This window comes from Zingiber officinale, chromosome 8A (genome assembly GCF_018446385.1).
Source record: "Zingiber officinale cultivar Zhangliang chromosome 8A, Zo_v1.1, whole genome shotgun sequence".
Taxonomy (NCBI): Eukaryota; Viridiplantae; Streptophyta; class Magnoliopsida; order Zingiberales; family Zingiberaceae; genus Zingiber; species Zingiber officinale.
The window spans coordinates 10,208,309-10,225,156 of record NC_056000.1 but is presented as its reverse complement, the minus strand read 5'-3'; positions in this window follow the sequence as shown (position 1 = coordinate 10,225,156).

The window sequence follows — 16,848 nt, the reverse complement described above, 5'->3', positions numbered from 1 at the left end:
TGATTTTTCTTTGTTGTAGGGGACTGAATTATGTGATGATAATGACATCAATAGAGCTATTATGTGGAAGAAAGGACGCGCCAACAAAGGAGGAGAGTTTGAAGGTGAAGATTTGGTGGACACAGTATACAAGATTGTAAGTAAATTTTCATGTTCTTCTGATAATGACTTCAATATATCTTCTAGTTTTCGAGAGTAAAGTTGCATGCATGCATACCCTTTGCGTGAGGAAGCCAAGGCAAGCAATGCAATGAGGAGTTTAATAGCCATTCCTTGCATAGCTTGAATTCTCAATACTAGAGCATGTATTGAGGAAGTAAATGGTGAATGAATGCATTGAGAGCTTAGAGGTGACGGGTTTATATAGAATAGATGTGGATTTACTAGGTATCTAGGTTTGAAATGTTCTTACTTGGAGAAGAGATCAAGTCGAAAAGTCTATTACATGCAGTGGTTTCCTTTTGTGCAATCAATTAATGGTGAATGCATTGAGAACTTAGAGGTGATAGCTAGAGTTTCTATAGAACAGATGCAGATAAATCAACCAGGTTTGAAACGTTCTTGGCAGTAAGCAATTTGTAAGCTTCAGTAACCCAAGGGCCAGTAAAGTTGTTCCCCAGACCACTGCTCTGAAGCTTCTATTATGTTTTCCCACTTGATTGGTGACAAATAAAGCTCCTTGTCTCCTTGAGCATTCTCTTTGTGCTGTTTTAGTTTGAATTAAAGCATAAGATTCATGAATCGGAACTTGAGAGGTTGGGAACAACTTTACTTTTGATTATTCTTTCCTGCAACTCCAGACAATTAGCTTCAATTATGTGGTGGTCCTCTCTTTATGGGTTTGTGTAGTGAAAATTTATTAAAATTTTGTCATTTTATTAAACTTGTAGTCAATTGCTCAATCAAATATGTGCCTTTTTTAGAACTGTGCAGAAATAAATATATGATTGAATGCCAAAAAAGGAAAAAATATTTCAAAGTCAACTTCATATTTGTTCAATATGACTTACTAAGCACTTGACTTGAGCTATCACGGGAAGAACCGGCCTGGACATCAGTAATTTTTAAACCAATATTGCATATCCTTGGTAATTATCCTTGGTAAAGTACTGATAATTCTTTTTAATGTTGCATTACAGGATGAATATATACAGCAAAAGAGGGAGGGTAAGCTGCAATGCGAAGGAGCAAAAGAGGATATTCTTACCAAGGCACTTGAAACTCAGGAATATTCTGGGCGTGTCCGGGGTATCGGAGGTCATATCAACCCAACAATCTATTTCAATGTTGGTAGAACAAGGAAGAAATATGATGTTACCCTAGATATAATCGCTGAGCATAAAAGGGAGCTGAAGGAGGCGAAGATGCAAATTTTAGAACAAGATGTACGCATCCAAAAACTTGAAGCATTAATGCATAAAAGGGGTGCATGGGACAATTCAATTGATGACAAAGGCAGTTGCTCGGTGAAGTTTCATCAGAAGAATATTGAAGAAGATGACGTACAGATTGTGGGTAAAGACGAAGTTTTACAGGTAAAATACAAGTTATAGTGATATTCATTATTATTATAGCATTATAAACTAAATATAATCAACATGTTTTTTTTAATATTTTAGGGTCAATCAGTTGCATTGACATTGGAATCTTGCTCAAATATTGCTGCATATGGTACAATTGTTTGTTTCAATGGCATGGAAAAAATGCTTCATGGTATTCCATTTCCCAAGAATTGCATTCGAGTCTCCATTGATCAAGCAGTGGACAAATCCGCTCCTTTGCCATATCCAATTCCAAGTGAATGTGAAGTAATTGGTGATGCCATAGGAACTGTTGTGGCTTGGCCTGAACAGCAGATTGTGAAGCAAGATGAGGTATATGAGATATTATATTTCTAATTATATTGTCACTTTATTATTATATTTCTAATTATATTGCCACTTTATTATTATTCAACCTAGCTATCTAACTTGTTTATATTTGAAATTATTAGAAGCCTAGAAGGAAGAAGTTTGAACGAAAAAAATCAAAACCTACTTTGTCAACAAGTGTCCCAAGAGCATTACATATGTTATATTGTTACAGGAAGCATGCTCTAGATGGAGGAAAATGTATATCAATGTGCTTAGATAATGAAGTGTTTGATGAAGATTGTGAACTTTTTCTTGACCTTGAGGACATCAATTCTTTGTATCATTTGGAGTCAATTTCAGGAATTTGATCGTTGCCTACATATGGTAAGTAAGTTTATTTAAGCAATTTCAGCAACTTTTTCATCACATGTTTGCTTCCCAATTTTAGCAACTTATTATGGTTTATTGTTACAATTTCACCAACTTATTATGAGTGATCATTATTTTTTAATCCACATGATTGTTTTGTATCTAAATTTTATTATTTAGTATCTAAATATTATTTTCTCAGTTGCAACTGCATTGCTTTACTTATGCTGGGAAATTACTGCATTGCTTTATGTTTGCTGGGAAATTCTAATATCTAGCAAGACAGAAAATCCCTGATTTGAACTGCAAGAAGTTTACTAATATTGTTGTGTGAACAAGTTTACTCTTGAAAAATTCAACTTCTAGTAATTTTCTCATACCATGTTATTCTCATTAAGTTAATAGTTCATCATTTCTATTGAGAGGTTTACTAATATCAATTGATGTGGTACACTTTACATAAATATAGCTCATTCATTTTCAACCTACCCTTAATGTTTGCCTTCTGCCATTTGTTCTTCTAGACAGGAAGTACTTTGCTCATATCTTTTTCTTGTATATTTTAAGTATCTTAAATGTGCTTGTCCTCAAGAAATAAAAGAATTTGCATGTATACATTTCGGTATGTTTAATATGCAAGACTGTTCATAGTAAGTTCTCATGTATGGATGTTACTATCATCACCATAACTTAGTGTTATGAGTGATCATTATTTTTCCAACTTATTATGAGTGTTTTGTATCTAAATTTTATTATTTAGTATCTAAATATTTTTTTCTTTGCAATGATAGGTGTCTGTATAAAAAGATGGTGAAAGATACCAAGACAAAGAAATTCAGATTTATGAATCCTCACAAACTCCCATATCTGGCAAAAACGGCACAAGACAAATCAGTTAAGCTTGAAACCCTGAATCAAAGGGCAACTCTTTTAGCAGATAAGTTGACAAGTGCATCAACAGATCAACTAGTGTTAGTGCCATGTAATGTCGGGTAAGCAAGAAGTAAAACATCACTTTCAATTGCTTCCTTTCGATAATTTATTCAATTTTATGATCTAATCCTATGTATTTGCCTAGTTTCCATTGGAATCTTAGTGTTATTGAACCTTACAAGGATGCTATTTACCTGCTGGATTCCCTAAGTTGCCGCATTCGCGATGATGATTCAAAATACGTAATGGAAATGTGAGTTCAGATTTCTTTTAGTAAATATTTATTATAATAAAAATCTTATTTAACAAATATTCTTAACGTATGAAGGGCCTTAAAATTGTTTAATTCAACCAAGGGAAGGAAAGGTAGGAAAAATGTTAAGTGGGAAGTAGTTAAGGTATGTGTACTTTTGTTTAACATATATTGTAATGTGTATAATTTTCATTAACAATTTGACTCTAATTACTTGTAACGACCCGCCTTCTAACTACTAGGCTGTAAGGCGAATCGCTACATTACTGCTAAGCTATACTGTGCGGAAAACTGGTCTAAATTGAAATTTTACTCTACTATGACTAAGACAGCTGATAAGAAAGGTCTAAAGACCTTCTTTTCTGGTGTACACATGCTGAAAAGGGAACTGGACATCCCAACTGAGCTAGGGACTAGGAACTAAACTTCCCAACTAGCTGCCGATCGATCCACGGATCGATCTGTAGGACCGTTAGATTCGATAGAGGGGGGGTGAATATCGATTCGAAAAAACAAGAGTTTAAACGCAGCCGAAAAGTAAACGAACACAATTGTTTTTTACTTCGTTCGGAGCCTGTGACGACTCCTACTCGAAGGCCCGTGGTCCTTGACCACTTTCGTTGGGCAATCACTATCAATTCGAATATTACAGAGTTAAGTACAAGAATTGACAGATAAAGAAAATACCGACAATAGAATTGAAACAAAACCAGCACTGAGTCGGAGAGCTTTTCGTAGCGTCGCAAGAGCACAGAGCAGCAGATCTTGGATTCTTAGTTGATATGAAGCTCCACCCTTGCCCCTTCTTTTATATGAAGCTCAGGCCGCCCCGGATCCCTTCCGGGCGCCCTGGTGAGACGTGGCAAGTCCAACCAGCGAGCTCCAAGTGGCGACGCGCGATCAGGATACTTTTTGCCTCCAGGGCGCTCGGATCCCTTCCGGGCGTCTGGACCTCCGGGCGCCCGGACCTCCTATTTCCAGGAACTCCTTCTCCTGCAAAATAGAGTTAGTCCGGAAAATATATATCCTGTAAAACAGATTGTTAGCACAATTAAAGTTCAATAAAGTAATGGCAAAGAGTATGACTTTGATTCCGTCTTTCCGAGACCGGAATTTAGTCACGATCTCGACTTAGATATCCGAAATGGATCTAAGCCGGATCGACGCCTAATGTCCCCTTCCCGGGAACGCGTCCTCGCAGTCACTCCCCTCCAGTGACTTACCTTACTTACCTGCCAGACGTCCGGTCAGCCCTTCGACCCGTCTGGACTTCTCGCCAGCTATCCGGTCAGCCCGTCGACCTAGCTGGACTTCTCGCCAAGCGTCCGGTCAGCCCGTCGACCCGCTTGGACTTCTCGCCAGCTATTCGGTCAGCCCGTCGACCTAGCTGGACTTCTCGCCAAGCGTCCGGTCAGCCCGTCGACCCGCTTGGACTTCTTGCCAGCTATCCGGTCAGCCCGTCGACCTAGCTGGACTTTTCCTGCACACTTGATCAAAGTGTCAGACAACAACACAACTAACTTAACCTATTTGTCATTCATCAAAACCTGGGTTAGACCGTTTGTGCTACCCGCACCAACAATCTCCCCCTTTTTGATGGAATGACAACCTGGTTAAGTTAGTGAAAGCATATGTACGAAACAACATGCATTTGTGTGGTTTTAAAGTCAGTTTGTGTTTTCAAATTGGTTTAGCTAACTTAACCACCTAACCCTTCTCCTCCTTTGGCATTCATCAAAAAATAAGCAGGGGTAAATAAGCATAGTGTAGAGTAATAAAAAATTCAAAGATACTGATAAAAGTACAATTTTTAACAACTAGTTAAAAAATAGTCAAGTTGACTTGGGGGAGTTTAAGCCTTTGAAAATTTGTTTAAAGCATTAGCTTTTAGTTTTTAGAAAGCTAGCTAAGTTTTCATTTTCAAACACAAGTTTTCAAAAACCAGAATTCCAAAACTAAGTTTGAAAATTTTATTTTTCAACACTAATTTTTCAACACTAAGTTTGAAAAAATCTAACTTTCATAATTTTTAACACTTGAGTTTTTGCAAATCAAATTTCAGTTTGTAAATATTGATTTTGAACTTTACTTTTAGTTTTCAAAGGAGTTTGGTAGAATTAATTTTGATAAAGTAAAATAATTAAATCTAATTTTCAAAAATCAAAATTTTAAAGTTCAAAAGTACTAGTTTCAAAACCATTGTTTAAAATATTTGAAAAGTTGAGTTTTTCAAAAACTAAGAAAAATGGATAAAAAGTTTGTGATTTAAAAGAAACAATTTTGAGTTGATTAAAAAATTTTCACAATTTTAAGCAAGTTGATTTTGAAAATTGATTTTTAAACTTTGATTTTCAAAATTAAGAAAAATGATTTTGAGAAGCTTTAGTTTGTAAACTTAAGTTTTAAAAAATCTAATTTCCAAAATTTTCAAAACTAAGTTAAATCTAATTTTCAAAATCAATTTTCAATAAAAAGTAAAAACCCAATTTTTAAAAACAACTTAGTTTTATAAGAGTTAGTTTTCAAAAGTAGGTTTAAGAAATTTTTAAGAGAACATTTTTCAAACAAAATTTAAAATATTTTATATAAAGGAAAATTTTTAATTAATTCCTCCCCCTGAACCACCTGACATACAATTTGAAAATATTTGCTAAAAATATTCAAAGTAGATATATATTTATTTTTTTTTTAAATTGAGGTAGAATTTTCTAGAGAGATTTTAAAGAGAAGATTAAAAAATAACACTTCAGGAGATAATTAAACCTCCCCCTGAATTTGATACTTCTTTAATATATTAATCCTCCTTATTTTATTATCCCCCATAATTGTTTATTTGAGTTTGATTAATCAATAATTAATTTTAGATTCAGACTTTTAAGCTTAAGGTTAAATACGAAAAGAATTTATTAATTCAATAACAGTGAATTTATTAATAACAGTTAACCATTATCAATAATTTATTGATTAATTTTTACATGATTTAATAATTTAATATTTATTTAAAATGAGTTAACCTTTGTATTAATTAATTGAATTGGTTAATAAAGGTATTAGTTATAATTCGATTTTTTCATTTACTTCCTTTTAAGTTGGATTAACTTAGTTTAAAGTTAGTAGTGATTTCAAGTACAATTTATTAAAGTTATTAAACATAGTTAAAGTAAGGTTCAATTTAAGTCAAACTTTAATTATATTTTAACAAAAATAATTAATATTTTAAAGGTTGATTAAGAAAAATGACTTAGAGTAATTTTAATATTTTTGCTAAGGTTAAACCTAGGTTCTGATCAAATCAAGCTTAGTTCTTTAAACTTAAATAGTTAAGTTCTACTTATTAATTACATAATTAAGTTTAAAGTTAAAGTTAACGGAATTTAAGTTTTTAAGTTAGGTGTCTAAGTTTTAAATGAATTTAAAAGAATTATAATTATTATTATTTTTAAGGGATTTTTAACAGGATTTTAAAATGATTTTTATAATGACAATTAATATACGTTCAATTCAGTTTTGATTTTAGATTAAAATTAATATCAGTGATTAATTTAGGTTTAAGTTTTAAGTTTAAGTTAAATTTTTAAGTTTTAATTTAAGTTTTAATTTTCAGTTAGGTTAAATTAAGTTGAAAAGTAATGTTTAAATTAAGTTTTAATGAGTTTTAATTTAAGATCTAGTTTTCAGTAAGTAAAAAAAATGTTTTAAGGTTAAAATGATGTTTAAGATTAAAAATAAGTTTAAGGTCAAAATAATAATTTTTAATGTGAAAATAGTCTATAGAGATAATTTATTATTACTATTTTTTTTTTGGTTAAAAGAAATTTATTATAGTGAAAAAATAAGAAGAATTTTTCAAAATCATACATAATTTTTAAAATAATTTTAAAATGATTTTTTAAAATATTTTTTAAATGATTTTTAAAAGTTTTTTTTTTAAATAATTTTTGAAATAATCTTTAAGTTAAAATAATTTTTAAGTTAAAATAATTTTTAAAATAACAATAATTTTTAAAAGGTTTTAAAAGAATTTTTTAAAAGAATTTTTAAATTTTTTTTTAAATGATTTTAAAAAGAGTTTTTAAAATAATTTTTAAAATGTTTTAAAATAATTTTTTAAAAGAATTTTTTAAAGTTTAAAATGATTTTTAAAATAGTTTTTAAAATGTTTTAAAATAATTTTTAAAATAATTTTTTAAAGTTTAAAATGATTTTTAAAAGAGTTTTTAAAATAGTTTTTAAAATGTTTTAAAATAATTTTTAAAAGAATTTTTTAAAGAATTTTTAAAGAATTTTTAAAAAGTTTTTTAAAGAATTTTAAAAAATAGTTTTTAAAGAATTTTTAAAATAGTTTTTTAAAGAAATTTAAAAATAGTTTTTAAAGAATTTTTCAAATAATTCTTAAAGAATTTTAAAAATCGTTTTTAAAGAATTTTAAAAATAGTTTTTAAAGAATTTTTAAAATAGTTTTTAAAGAATTTTTAAGATAGATTTTAAAGAATTTTTAAAATAATTTATAGTTTTTAAAGAAGTTTTAAAATAGTTTTTAAAGAATTTTTAAAATAGATTTTTAAAGAATTTTGAAAATAATTTTTAAATATAGTTTTTAAAGAATTTTTAAAATAGTTTTTTAAATAATTTTTAAAATAGATTTTAAAGAATTTTTAAAATAGTTTTTATAGAATTTTTAAAATAGTTTTTTAAAGAATTTTTAAAATAGATTTTATAGAATTTTTAAAATAGTTTTTAAAGAATTTTTAAAATAGATTTTATAGAATTTTTAAAATAGTTTTTAAAGAATTTTTTAAAATAGTTTTTTTTTTAAAGAAAGTTATTATAATTTGAATTTGAAATTCGAAATTTAATTTTAATTAAATTTAATTTAATTTGAAATTTGAAAATTAATTTTAATTTAATTTGAAATTCGAAATTTAATTTTAATTAATTTTAATTTAATTTGAAATTTGAAAATAAATTTTAATTTGAAAATTATTTAATTTAATCCTTATTCATCTCACCCGATCTAGATTATCAATCAGGGAATCCTATAATTTTGTGAGATGTATTAGATTTAATTATAGAGTTTGGTTTAACTTGTGTTAGATTCAGGTTTAGCTTTGGTCTCAACAAATAGGCATTCTTCGGATAAACTTCTAAGCTTGGTGAGTCACCTGGACATCATTAGAAGTAACCAACCCTTCGAGGTTTTCCGAATAGTCCTATCCACGAAGCTTAGTACCAAACCTTGGTCTACCTAGTTAGGATCCGTAAGGGGTAGCTTCGGTCAGTTCCACTTGGCCAAATGCAGCAGATCGAAGCCATATCTTTCTAGACATGCGATGCCCAAGCTTCCCCAACGTACTATCATCCAAAACTTCACCAGTACTACTTGTCAAGTTAAACTTTTTGTCCCTGTTTATTCTATTCCTAACTACCCTGCCAGGTAGGTTGGTTTTTGGGTACCCTACCGGGTAAGTTTGTTTCGGTTACCCTGTCGGGTAAATTATTTTTGGAGGTGCCAGCTATTCTGGAGCCTCCCCCTAAATTGTTGATTTTTATTTTTAAGATTTCTTGTATAATTAGAGTTAGTTTTAGTTAAGTTTTAATGTTTAATTTGTAATTTAAATTTGAGTTTTTAATTTTGAATTAATTAAATTGGTCAAATTATCTTTCTTTAAAAGAGTATATTTAATATTTAAATTTTCTTTCAATTTTAATTTTATTGGGTTAATTGACTTATCTTTCTTTAGTAGCTTATTTTTAAAGTTTAGGTTTTTATTTAATTTTGAGTTAATTAAATTGTTTGAATTATATTTCTTTAAGGGTTTATCTTTTAACTTTTTATTAATTGTTAATTTTGAATTTTCTAGATTGATATTGACCTTGTCATCCTTTTTGTTTGAATTTTCAAATTTGTTTAGGTTTAAATTCGAATTTTTAGATTTATTAATTATTTTCAGATTTTCTGTATTTTCTAAATTAATTATATTTGTTTTATCCGAAAATATCCTAGGGGTATTTTCTGTATTTTCTGAATTAATTATATTTGTTTTATCAGAAAATGTCCTAGGGGTATTTTCGCAAGTATTGTCATGTACACTATTTTCACATATACTTTCAGATATATCCAAATCAACATGCACATATTTTAAACTACTACTAGCAAGGGTGTTTTGGTAAATATTACTAACCTTGAGCGCAACCCCTAATTCAGCAGGCTTCTCCGTTGGATCTGACTCGAGTCCGGATTCGACTTTAACTTGATCTTCTAGCTCCATTGGCGTCTCATGAAGCTTGATCAACTGGGTCCACAGCTCATATGCATTCTTGTATTTTTCTAGTCTGCATATGATATTGTTAGATAAAATATTACAAATAATTTTACTTACGTTTTTATTCAGTTTTGAGTTCTGAGAAGGTTTTTTCAATATTAGCATATAATCGATATCTACGCTTCCTAAGAAGCATTCCATTCTTCGCCTCCAGTAGTTGAAATCTTCATCGTACGGTGGTGGTTCATTGGGGTTCCATCCTTCTTGAAAAGACATTGTTCTTGCACACAATGAAACAAAGACAAAATCCCAAGACTTGGTCTTGGATTAGCAGTGCTGGAAAAAATAATATTTCACTAATTTTTTTTTTAAATAATAAAATATTATTAAAATATTAATAAAAAATATTATCTCAAATTTTTGAAAATGTAATATTTTGTCGATACTAAATAATAGTGAAAAGATGACGATGTATTTTTCAAAAACAGTTTTGGAGGGAAAAAACGAAAGGCGTAAGATTTTATTTTAAAGACAAACGATATTTAATTTTTCTTTCAAAAAGTCCCCCCTTTGCCTGATTGGTGGTTGCACCAAATCAGAGCGGTAACTCGATACCACTTGTAGGACCGTTAGATTCGATAGAGGGGTGAATATCGATTCGAAAAACAAGAGTTTAAACGCAACGAAAAGTAAACGAACGATTTTACTTGGTTCCGAGCCTGTGGCGACTCCTACTCAAGGCCCGTGGTCCTTGACCACTTTCGTTGGGCAATCACTATCAATTCAATATTACAGAGTTAAGTACAAGAATTGACAGATAAAGAAAATACCGACAATAGAATTGAAACAAAACCAGACTGAGTCGGAGAGCTTTTGAAGCGTCGCAAGAGCACAGAGCAGCAGATCTTGGATTCTTAGTTGATATGAAGCTCCACGCTTCTTTTATATGCTGTTCCGGGCGCCTGGATCCCTTCCGGGCGCCTGGAATGTGACGTAGCTGCTCAACCCGAGATGCTCCACATGGCGATACGCAATCAGGATAAAGTTTGCCTCCCGGGCGCCCGGATCCCTTCCGGGCGCCCGGACCTCCGGGCGCCTGGATTCCTTCCGGGCGCCTGGACCCTGTTTTCCCGCAGAATCCGTCCTGCACGACAAACGTTAGTCCGGAGGCAAATATATATCCTGTAAAACAGATTGTTAGCACAATTAAAGTTCAACAAAGTAATAGCAAAGAGTATGACTTAGATTCCGTCTTTCCGAGACCGGAATCTAGTCACGATCTCGACTTAGATATCCGAAATGGATCTAAGCCGGATCGACGCCTAATGTTCCCTTCCCGGGAACGCGTCCTCGCAGTCACTCCCCTCCAGTGACTTACCTTACTTACCTGCTAGACGTCCGGTCAGCCCTTCGACCCGTCTGGACTTCTCGCCAGCTATCCGGTCAGCCCGTCGACCTAGCTGGACTTCTCGCCAAGCGTCCGGTCAGCCCGTCGACCCGCTTGGACTTCTCGCCAGCTATTCGGTCAGCCCGTCGACCTAGCTGGACTTCTCGCCAAGCGTCCGGTCAGCCCGTCGACCCGCTTGGACTTCTTGCCAGCTATCCGGTCAGCCCGTCGACCTAGCTGGACTTTTCCTGCACACTTGATCAAAGTGTCAGACAACAACACAACTAACTTAACCTATTTGTCATTCATCAAAACCTGGGTTAGACCGTTTGTGCTACCCGCACCAACACGATCAAATTCGCTGCGATGCTGTGCCCTGCTGGACCGGTCTGCGGACCGATCCGACAGAGGCTGGATCGGTCAGCTGACCGATCCAAGTGTGTCCGGATCGGTCTGCAGACCGATCCAGGCACCTGGAGACCTGGGACTCGCTACTGTGTTGTACTGGATCGGTCGGCTGACCGATCCAGGAGGATACAGTAGCATACTGTATCTGCATGGATCGGTCGGCGGACCGATCCAGTGGCACGATCAGGCTCTGATCGGTCTGGAGACCGATCAGAGTCTGATTTCACCCGGAAAATCAGACTTCAGCACTTTGGCGTGCCAAAACCCCGCATAACCTCTAACTAATGCATCAGAAACTATTCTAACAACATGTAATAACATTCTAACATGATTACTGACATTTTAAAACATTCTTTCATAGTTCAATGCGTCCCAAATCTAAATTGCATGAAAGTGAAAGTATCAAAACTAATAAGCTGAAAGTAAATGCTAACGAGTTCTAATGCATAACTAAAACTTGTTAGATCCCTGAGATCTTTCATTCCAGTTCCACACACACACACCCTCATCTGCATTGACCTCTAGCCTCCACTGCTAATCCACTTTTCTTTTACCTGTATCTGCAGTATAAGAAAAGTAGTATCTGTAAGCTAACGCTTAGTAAGAAACCATCTACCTCACAAAATCATGCATACGATGCAGTTATGATTTGAAAACATGCTATTCGAAAACATACTGGACAGGCTAGCATGGCATGGCATACAATCATATAAACATGGCATACTGAACTAGTCATGGCATAGCATACAACCAATTATAAAGCTAACATAGAGAACTGAACTGAAATATAATACTGAGCTAAACTAACTAAACTGAAGCTGCAATCAAACTCAACTAGCATAACTGTTTTTGAGTTTTGAAAACTAATACATAATAAGTGAAAATAATAAACATGCTGTTGGGCCCGACAACTGTACTTGCTGTGCGCGCATCCCTACTAGACCCGGGGTTGCAAGTCCCGAATTTAGCAGGGTTACTAGGTTGTCCGAACCTAGGGACGACTGTGGGTCCAACCCAATGGATATCTAATCCAGTATAGTGCCACTGAAAATAAAATACTAATATCTATAGCTAACTGATATAACATGCTGTTTCTAGGTTATCTGAACCTAGAGCTAGGTTATCTGAACCTAGAGGCGACTGTGGGAGCCTACCCATTGGACCATAGTCCCATATAAGCTGTAGTGAGCAAAGTTACTAATTTAAATGCTACTAATGCATTTAACTGGGCTAATAAACATAACTGAAGGGGTAATTAGCTAAACTAACCCCTTTTTCGAACACTTGGTGTGCTTCAACCCCTCTCTGCATCAGGAAAGACACCTCTAGGCACCCAACCGCGTCTACGATCTCCAACTGAAGGAGAATAAACGTGTCCGGCCCATCTAAAGGTGCTAACTAAATTCCTAATCTTCGAGAAGGGTTAAAACACATCCTAGGTGCCGGAAACTACACATATAGCTAATAACTAATGCATATAAACAAATGGAGCTATTATACCGCAGGTGAGGGGTTTCTTACCTCGTACGCTAATTTCCTTACAAATCTACCCGCTAGAAATTCCGGTGAAGACGATTTCTCGACGATTCCCTCGCGTCCACGTGCTCTACTCGTGGAGGAATCTTCCTTGTGTTGAAATCGTTGCCGGATGGTGAACTTGGGACCTTTGGAGAAGATCCCTAGGCTCTTCTTGAATTGGCGCCGAGAGAATGAGGAAGAGAGGAGAGGGGCGGCGTGGATGGGTGTCGGGGAGAAGGATTGCCGAACCACAAATCTAAAATAACCCAAACCAACCTAATTCTCCTATTTATATTAAGTGGTTCAATTGAACCAACTCTAATATAAATAAAATCGGTTCTCTTTTCTCTCAATATGGCCCGGCTGGTTCACCGGTTTCTAAAGCTAACTAATGGTTTAGCGGACCCGAGAGGTCCCGGGTTCGATTCCCGCTTAGACCGTTTTGCTTAATTAATTATTTTTGCTACTTACGCTACTCGGAAAATTCCGGAAAAATATCTAAAAATTCCAGAAAAATCATAGAAAAATTCTAAAATAAATTCGGGAATTTTTCGGGCTTTACAATCCCCCATACCTTATAAAAAGTTCATCCCCGAACTTAAAACAATTCTGGGTACTTCTGTCTCATGCTGGTCTCTGTCTCCCAAGTCGCCTCTGCCGCTGTGTGATTTTGCCAGCTGACTTTGACTAATGGTACCTCCTTGTTCCGTAACTTCTTTACTGCTCGGTCTATTATCTGAATAGGCCGACTGTCATAGCTGAGATCATCACGGACCTGTACCAACTGGGGCTCAATCACCTGGGTGGCGTCTGGAATGTGCTTCTTCAGCATGGAGACATGAAATACGTTGTGGACAGCTGACATCTCCTGAGGTAGCTCTAGCTCATATGCTACCTTGCCCACTCTCTTCGTAATAAGGTATGGTCCCACATATCTGGGAGCTAGCTTGCCCTTCTTCCCGAAACGCATGACTCCCTTCATGGGAGCTACTCTGAGGAAAACTGTATCCCCAACTGAAAACTCTAAGGGTCTGCGTCGTGTATCGGCATAGCTCTTCTGACGGCTCTGTGCTGTCTCTATCCTCTGGCGAATCTGCTGTATGGCTGCTGTGGTATCTGCCACTAGATCTGTCTGAAGCTCTAGTTCCTTCGCTCACCGCCTCATACCAGCAGATTGGTGATCCGCACCTCCGCCCATAGAGTGCCTCATAAGGTGCCATGCCGATAGTGGCTCGATAACTGTTGTTGTATGCAAATTTCGCTAGACTCGGATATTTGCACCAACTTCCTTGAAATCTAGGGCACAAGCTCGAGCATATCTTCGAGTACACGATTTACTCGCCCCGACCATCCGTCTGGGATGGAAGGTCATCTGAATTTTAACTGGGTGCCCATAATGACCGTACACACTTCCGAATGTGAAACTGCTGTCTCTGTTCGATATAATGGTTCGTGGGACTCCATGCACCTAACAATCTCCTTGAGATACAACCGAGCTAGCTGCTCCATGGAATAGGATATCTTGATAGCTAAAAAGTGGGCTGATTTAGTTAACTCGTCTATTACCCGATGGCGTCAAAACCATTCGTGGTTCGGTAGTCCCACTATGAAATCCATGGAGATATCCTCCCACTTCCATTCGAATCAGATAGGCCGCAGAACTCCTCTGTCACGATGTTCCGCCTTGACCCTCCGACGTGAGGCGATGCTAACATATTCTGGCGATGTCTCGCTCATCCGGGCCACCAAAAGTGTTTCTTCGTGTCTTGATACATTTTGGTGGAGCTCGGATGCATCGCGTAGGGAGTCCCGTGAGCCTCCCCAAATCATCCGTAGCTTCTCCCGATCCGAACATGCAGTCTGCCGCCAAAATACAACACCCCACCATCGGACACTCAATTCTACTTTCTGATTCCGCTAGCCCTTGCTTGATTTTTCTGAATCTCAGAGTCCCGATCCCGAGCCGATGAATATCACCAAGCAAGGTAGACTCTAAGGTCATAGTAGAGAGTCGTCCCACGATGAGCTCGAGACCAAAATCCACGATCTCCTTCGTAGGGGCGGTGACATGGTGGAAGAGATAATAAGGTAGCACCGATTTCTGCTAAGTGCATCCGCTACCTTATTGGCTTTCCTCGGATGGTAGAGGATGTCTATATCGTAGTCCTTGACCAGCTCAAGCCATCTCACTGTCGCATATTCAGATCCTTCCGAGTGAAGAAGTACTTGACTCGATGATCTATACACTGCACCGAGCTCCATATAAGTAATGTCTCCAAATTTTGAGAGCGAACACTATCGCTGCAAGCTCAAGGTCATGAGTAGGGTAATTCTTCTCATAATCCTTGAGTTGTCTGAGGCATAGGCCATCACCTTGCCATTTTGCATCAGCATCGCTCCTAGTCCCAACTTAGAGGCATCACCGTAGAAGCTGCTGGTGTCGTCTCGTAGAGCCAAAATGGGAGCACGGTCAATCTCCTTTTAGCTCAAAGTCGTCTCACACCCTCCGTCCACCGAAATTTCGCTCTTTCTCGTAAGAGTTGTCATGGGGAGGCTATCCCGAGAAATCCTCTACAAACTTCCCGTAATATCTCGCTAATCCCGTAAAGCTCCCGATCTCACCGGGCGTTCTTCTACCGCTTCAGCCATTTATCGCTTCTATCTTGCCGATCTACCATAATACCATCCTTGGAGATGACGTGACCCGGAAGGACACTGATCTAGCCAAAATTCACATTTCGTGAACTTGGCGTAAAGTCTGTTCTCCTCAAGTGTCTGCAATACTAGTTCCAGGTGCTTTGCATGTTCCTCCTGAGTTCCCGAGTAGATAAGAATGTCATCGATAAACACAATAACAAACTTATCTAAATACTCCCCGAATACTGCTCATGAGATCTATGAAGGTAGCTGGAGCATTGGTCACGCTAAAGGGCATGACCACGAACTCGTAGTGTCCAGATCCGGTTCGAATGCCGCCTTGGGTATATCCCTTCTTTGACCTTTACCGATGATAACTCGATCCGAGATCTACCTTAGAGAACATTGCTGCTCGATCGAACAGGTCATCTATTCCGGGAAGAGGATACTGTTCTTCGTGACTGGTTCAGCGATCCGTAGTCTATGCACAGTCGCATGCTTCCGCCCTTCTTCTTCACGAACAACACAGGCGCATGGTGAGTGACTAGGCGATAAAACCCTTGTCAAGAAGCTCATGAATTGCTCCTCAGTTCCTTCTGGAGCCATGCGGTATGGTGCCTTGGAAATTGGATTTGTGCCGGGGGTGAGCTCTATCTCAAATTCAATCTCCCTGTCTGGTGCTAAGCCTGGTAGCTCTTCGGGGAAGACTGCTGGGTAGTCACAAACGACTCGAACCTCTGATAGCTGTTGGTTCTTGTCCTGGCTGGTGCTGACTACGTGCGCTAAGAATCCCGTGCATCCTGAATCCAGTAACTTCTGTGCCTTCATAGCTGAGAGAAACCTCTTGGCCTTTCTCCTTGGTTCCCCGACGAATTCGAACTGTGCTTCCGCTTCAGGTTGGAACGTGACTTTCTGTTTACGGCACTCGATAGAGGCACCGTATTTGATCAAAAAGTCCATTCCGAAAATAACGTCATAGTCGGTCATCTCTAGCACTATCAGATCGCAAAAGAGCTCTCTGTCTGCTATGACGACCGGCACTGCTCTGAGCCAGTGCGTGGACGCCATGATCTCTCCTGAAGGTAGTATTGTCAAAAACTGACCGCTGAGTATCTCTGGGGGTACCTCTAATTTCTCGGAGAACATCCTGGCTATATATGAATGGGTTGCCCCAGTATCAAATAGAACAGTAGCACTATACTGAAAAAGGCTAATCTGACCTGTGAC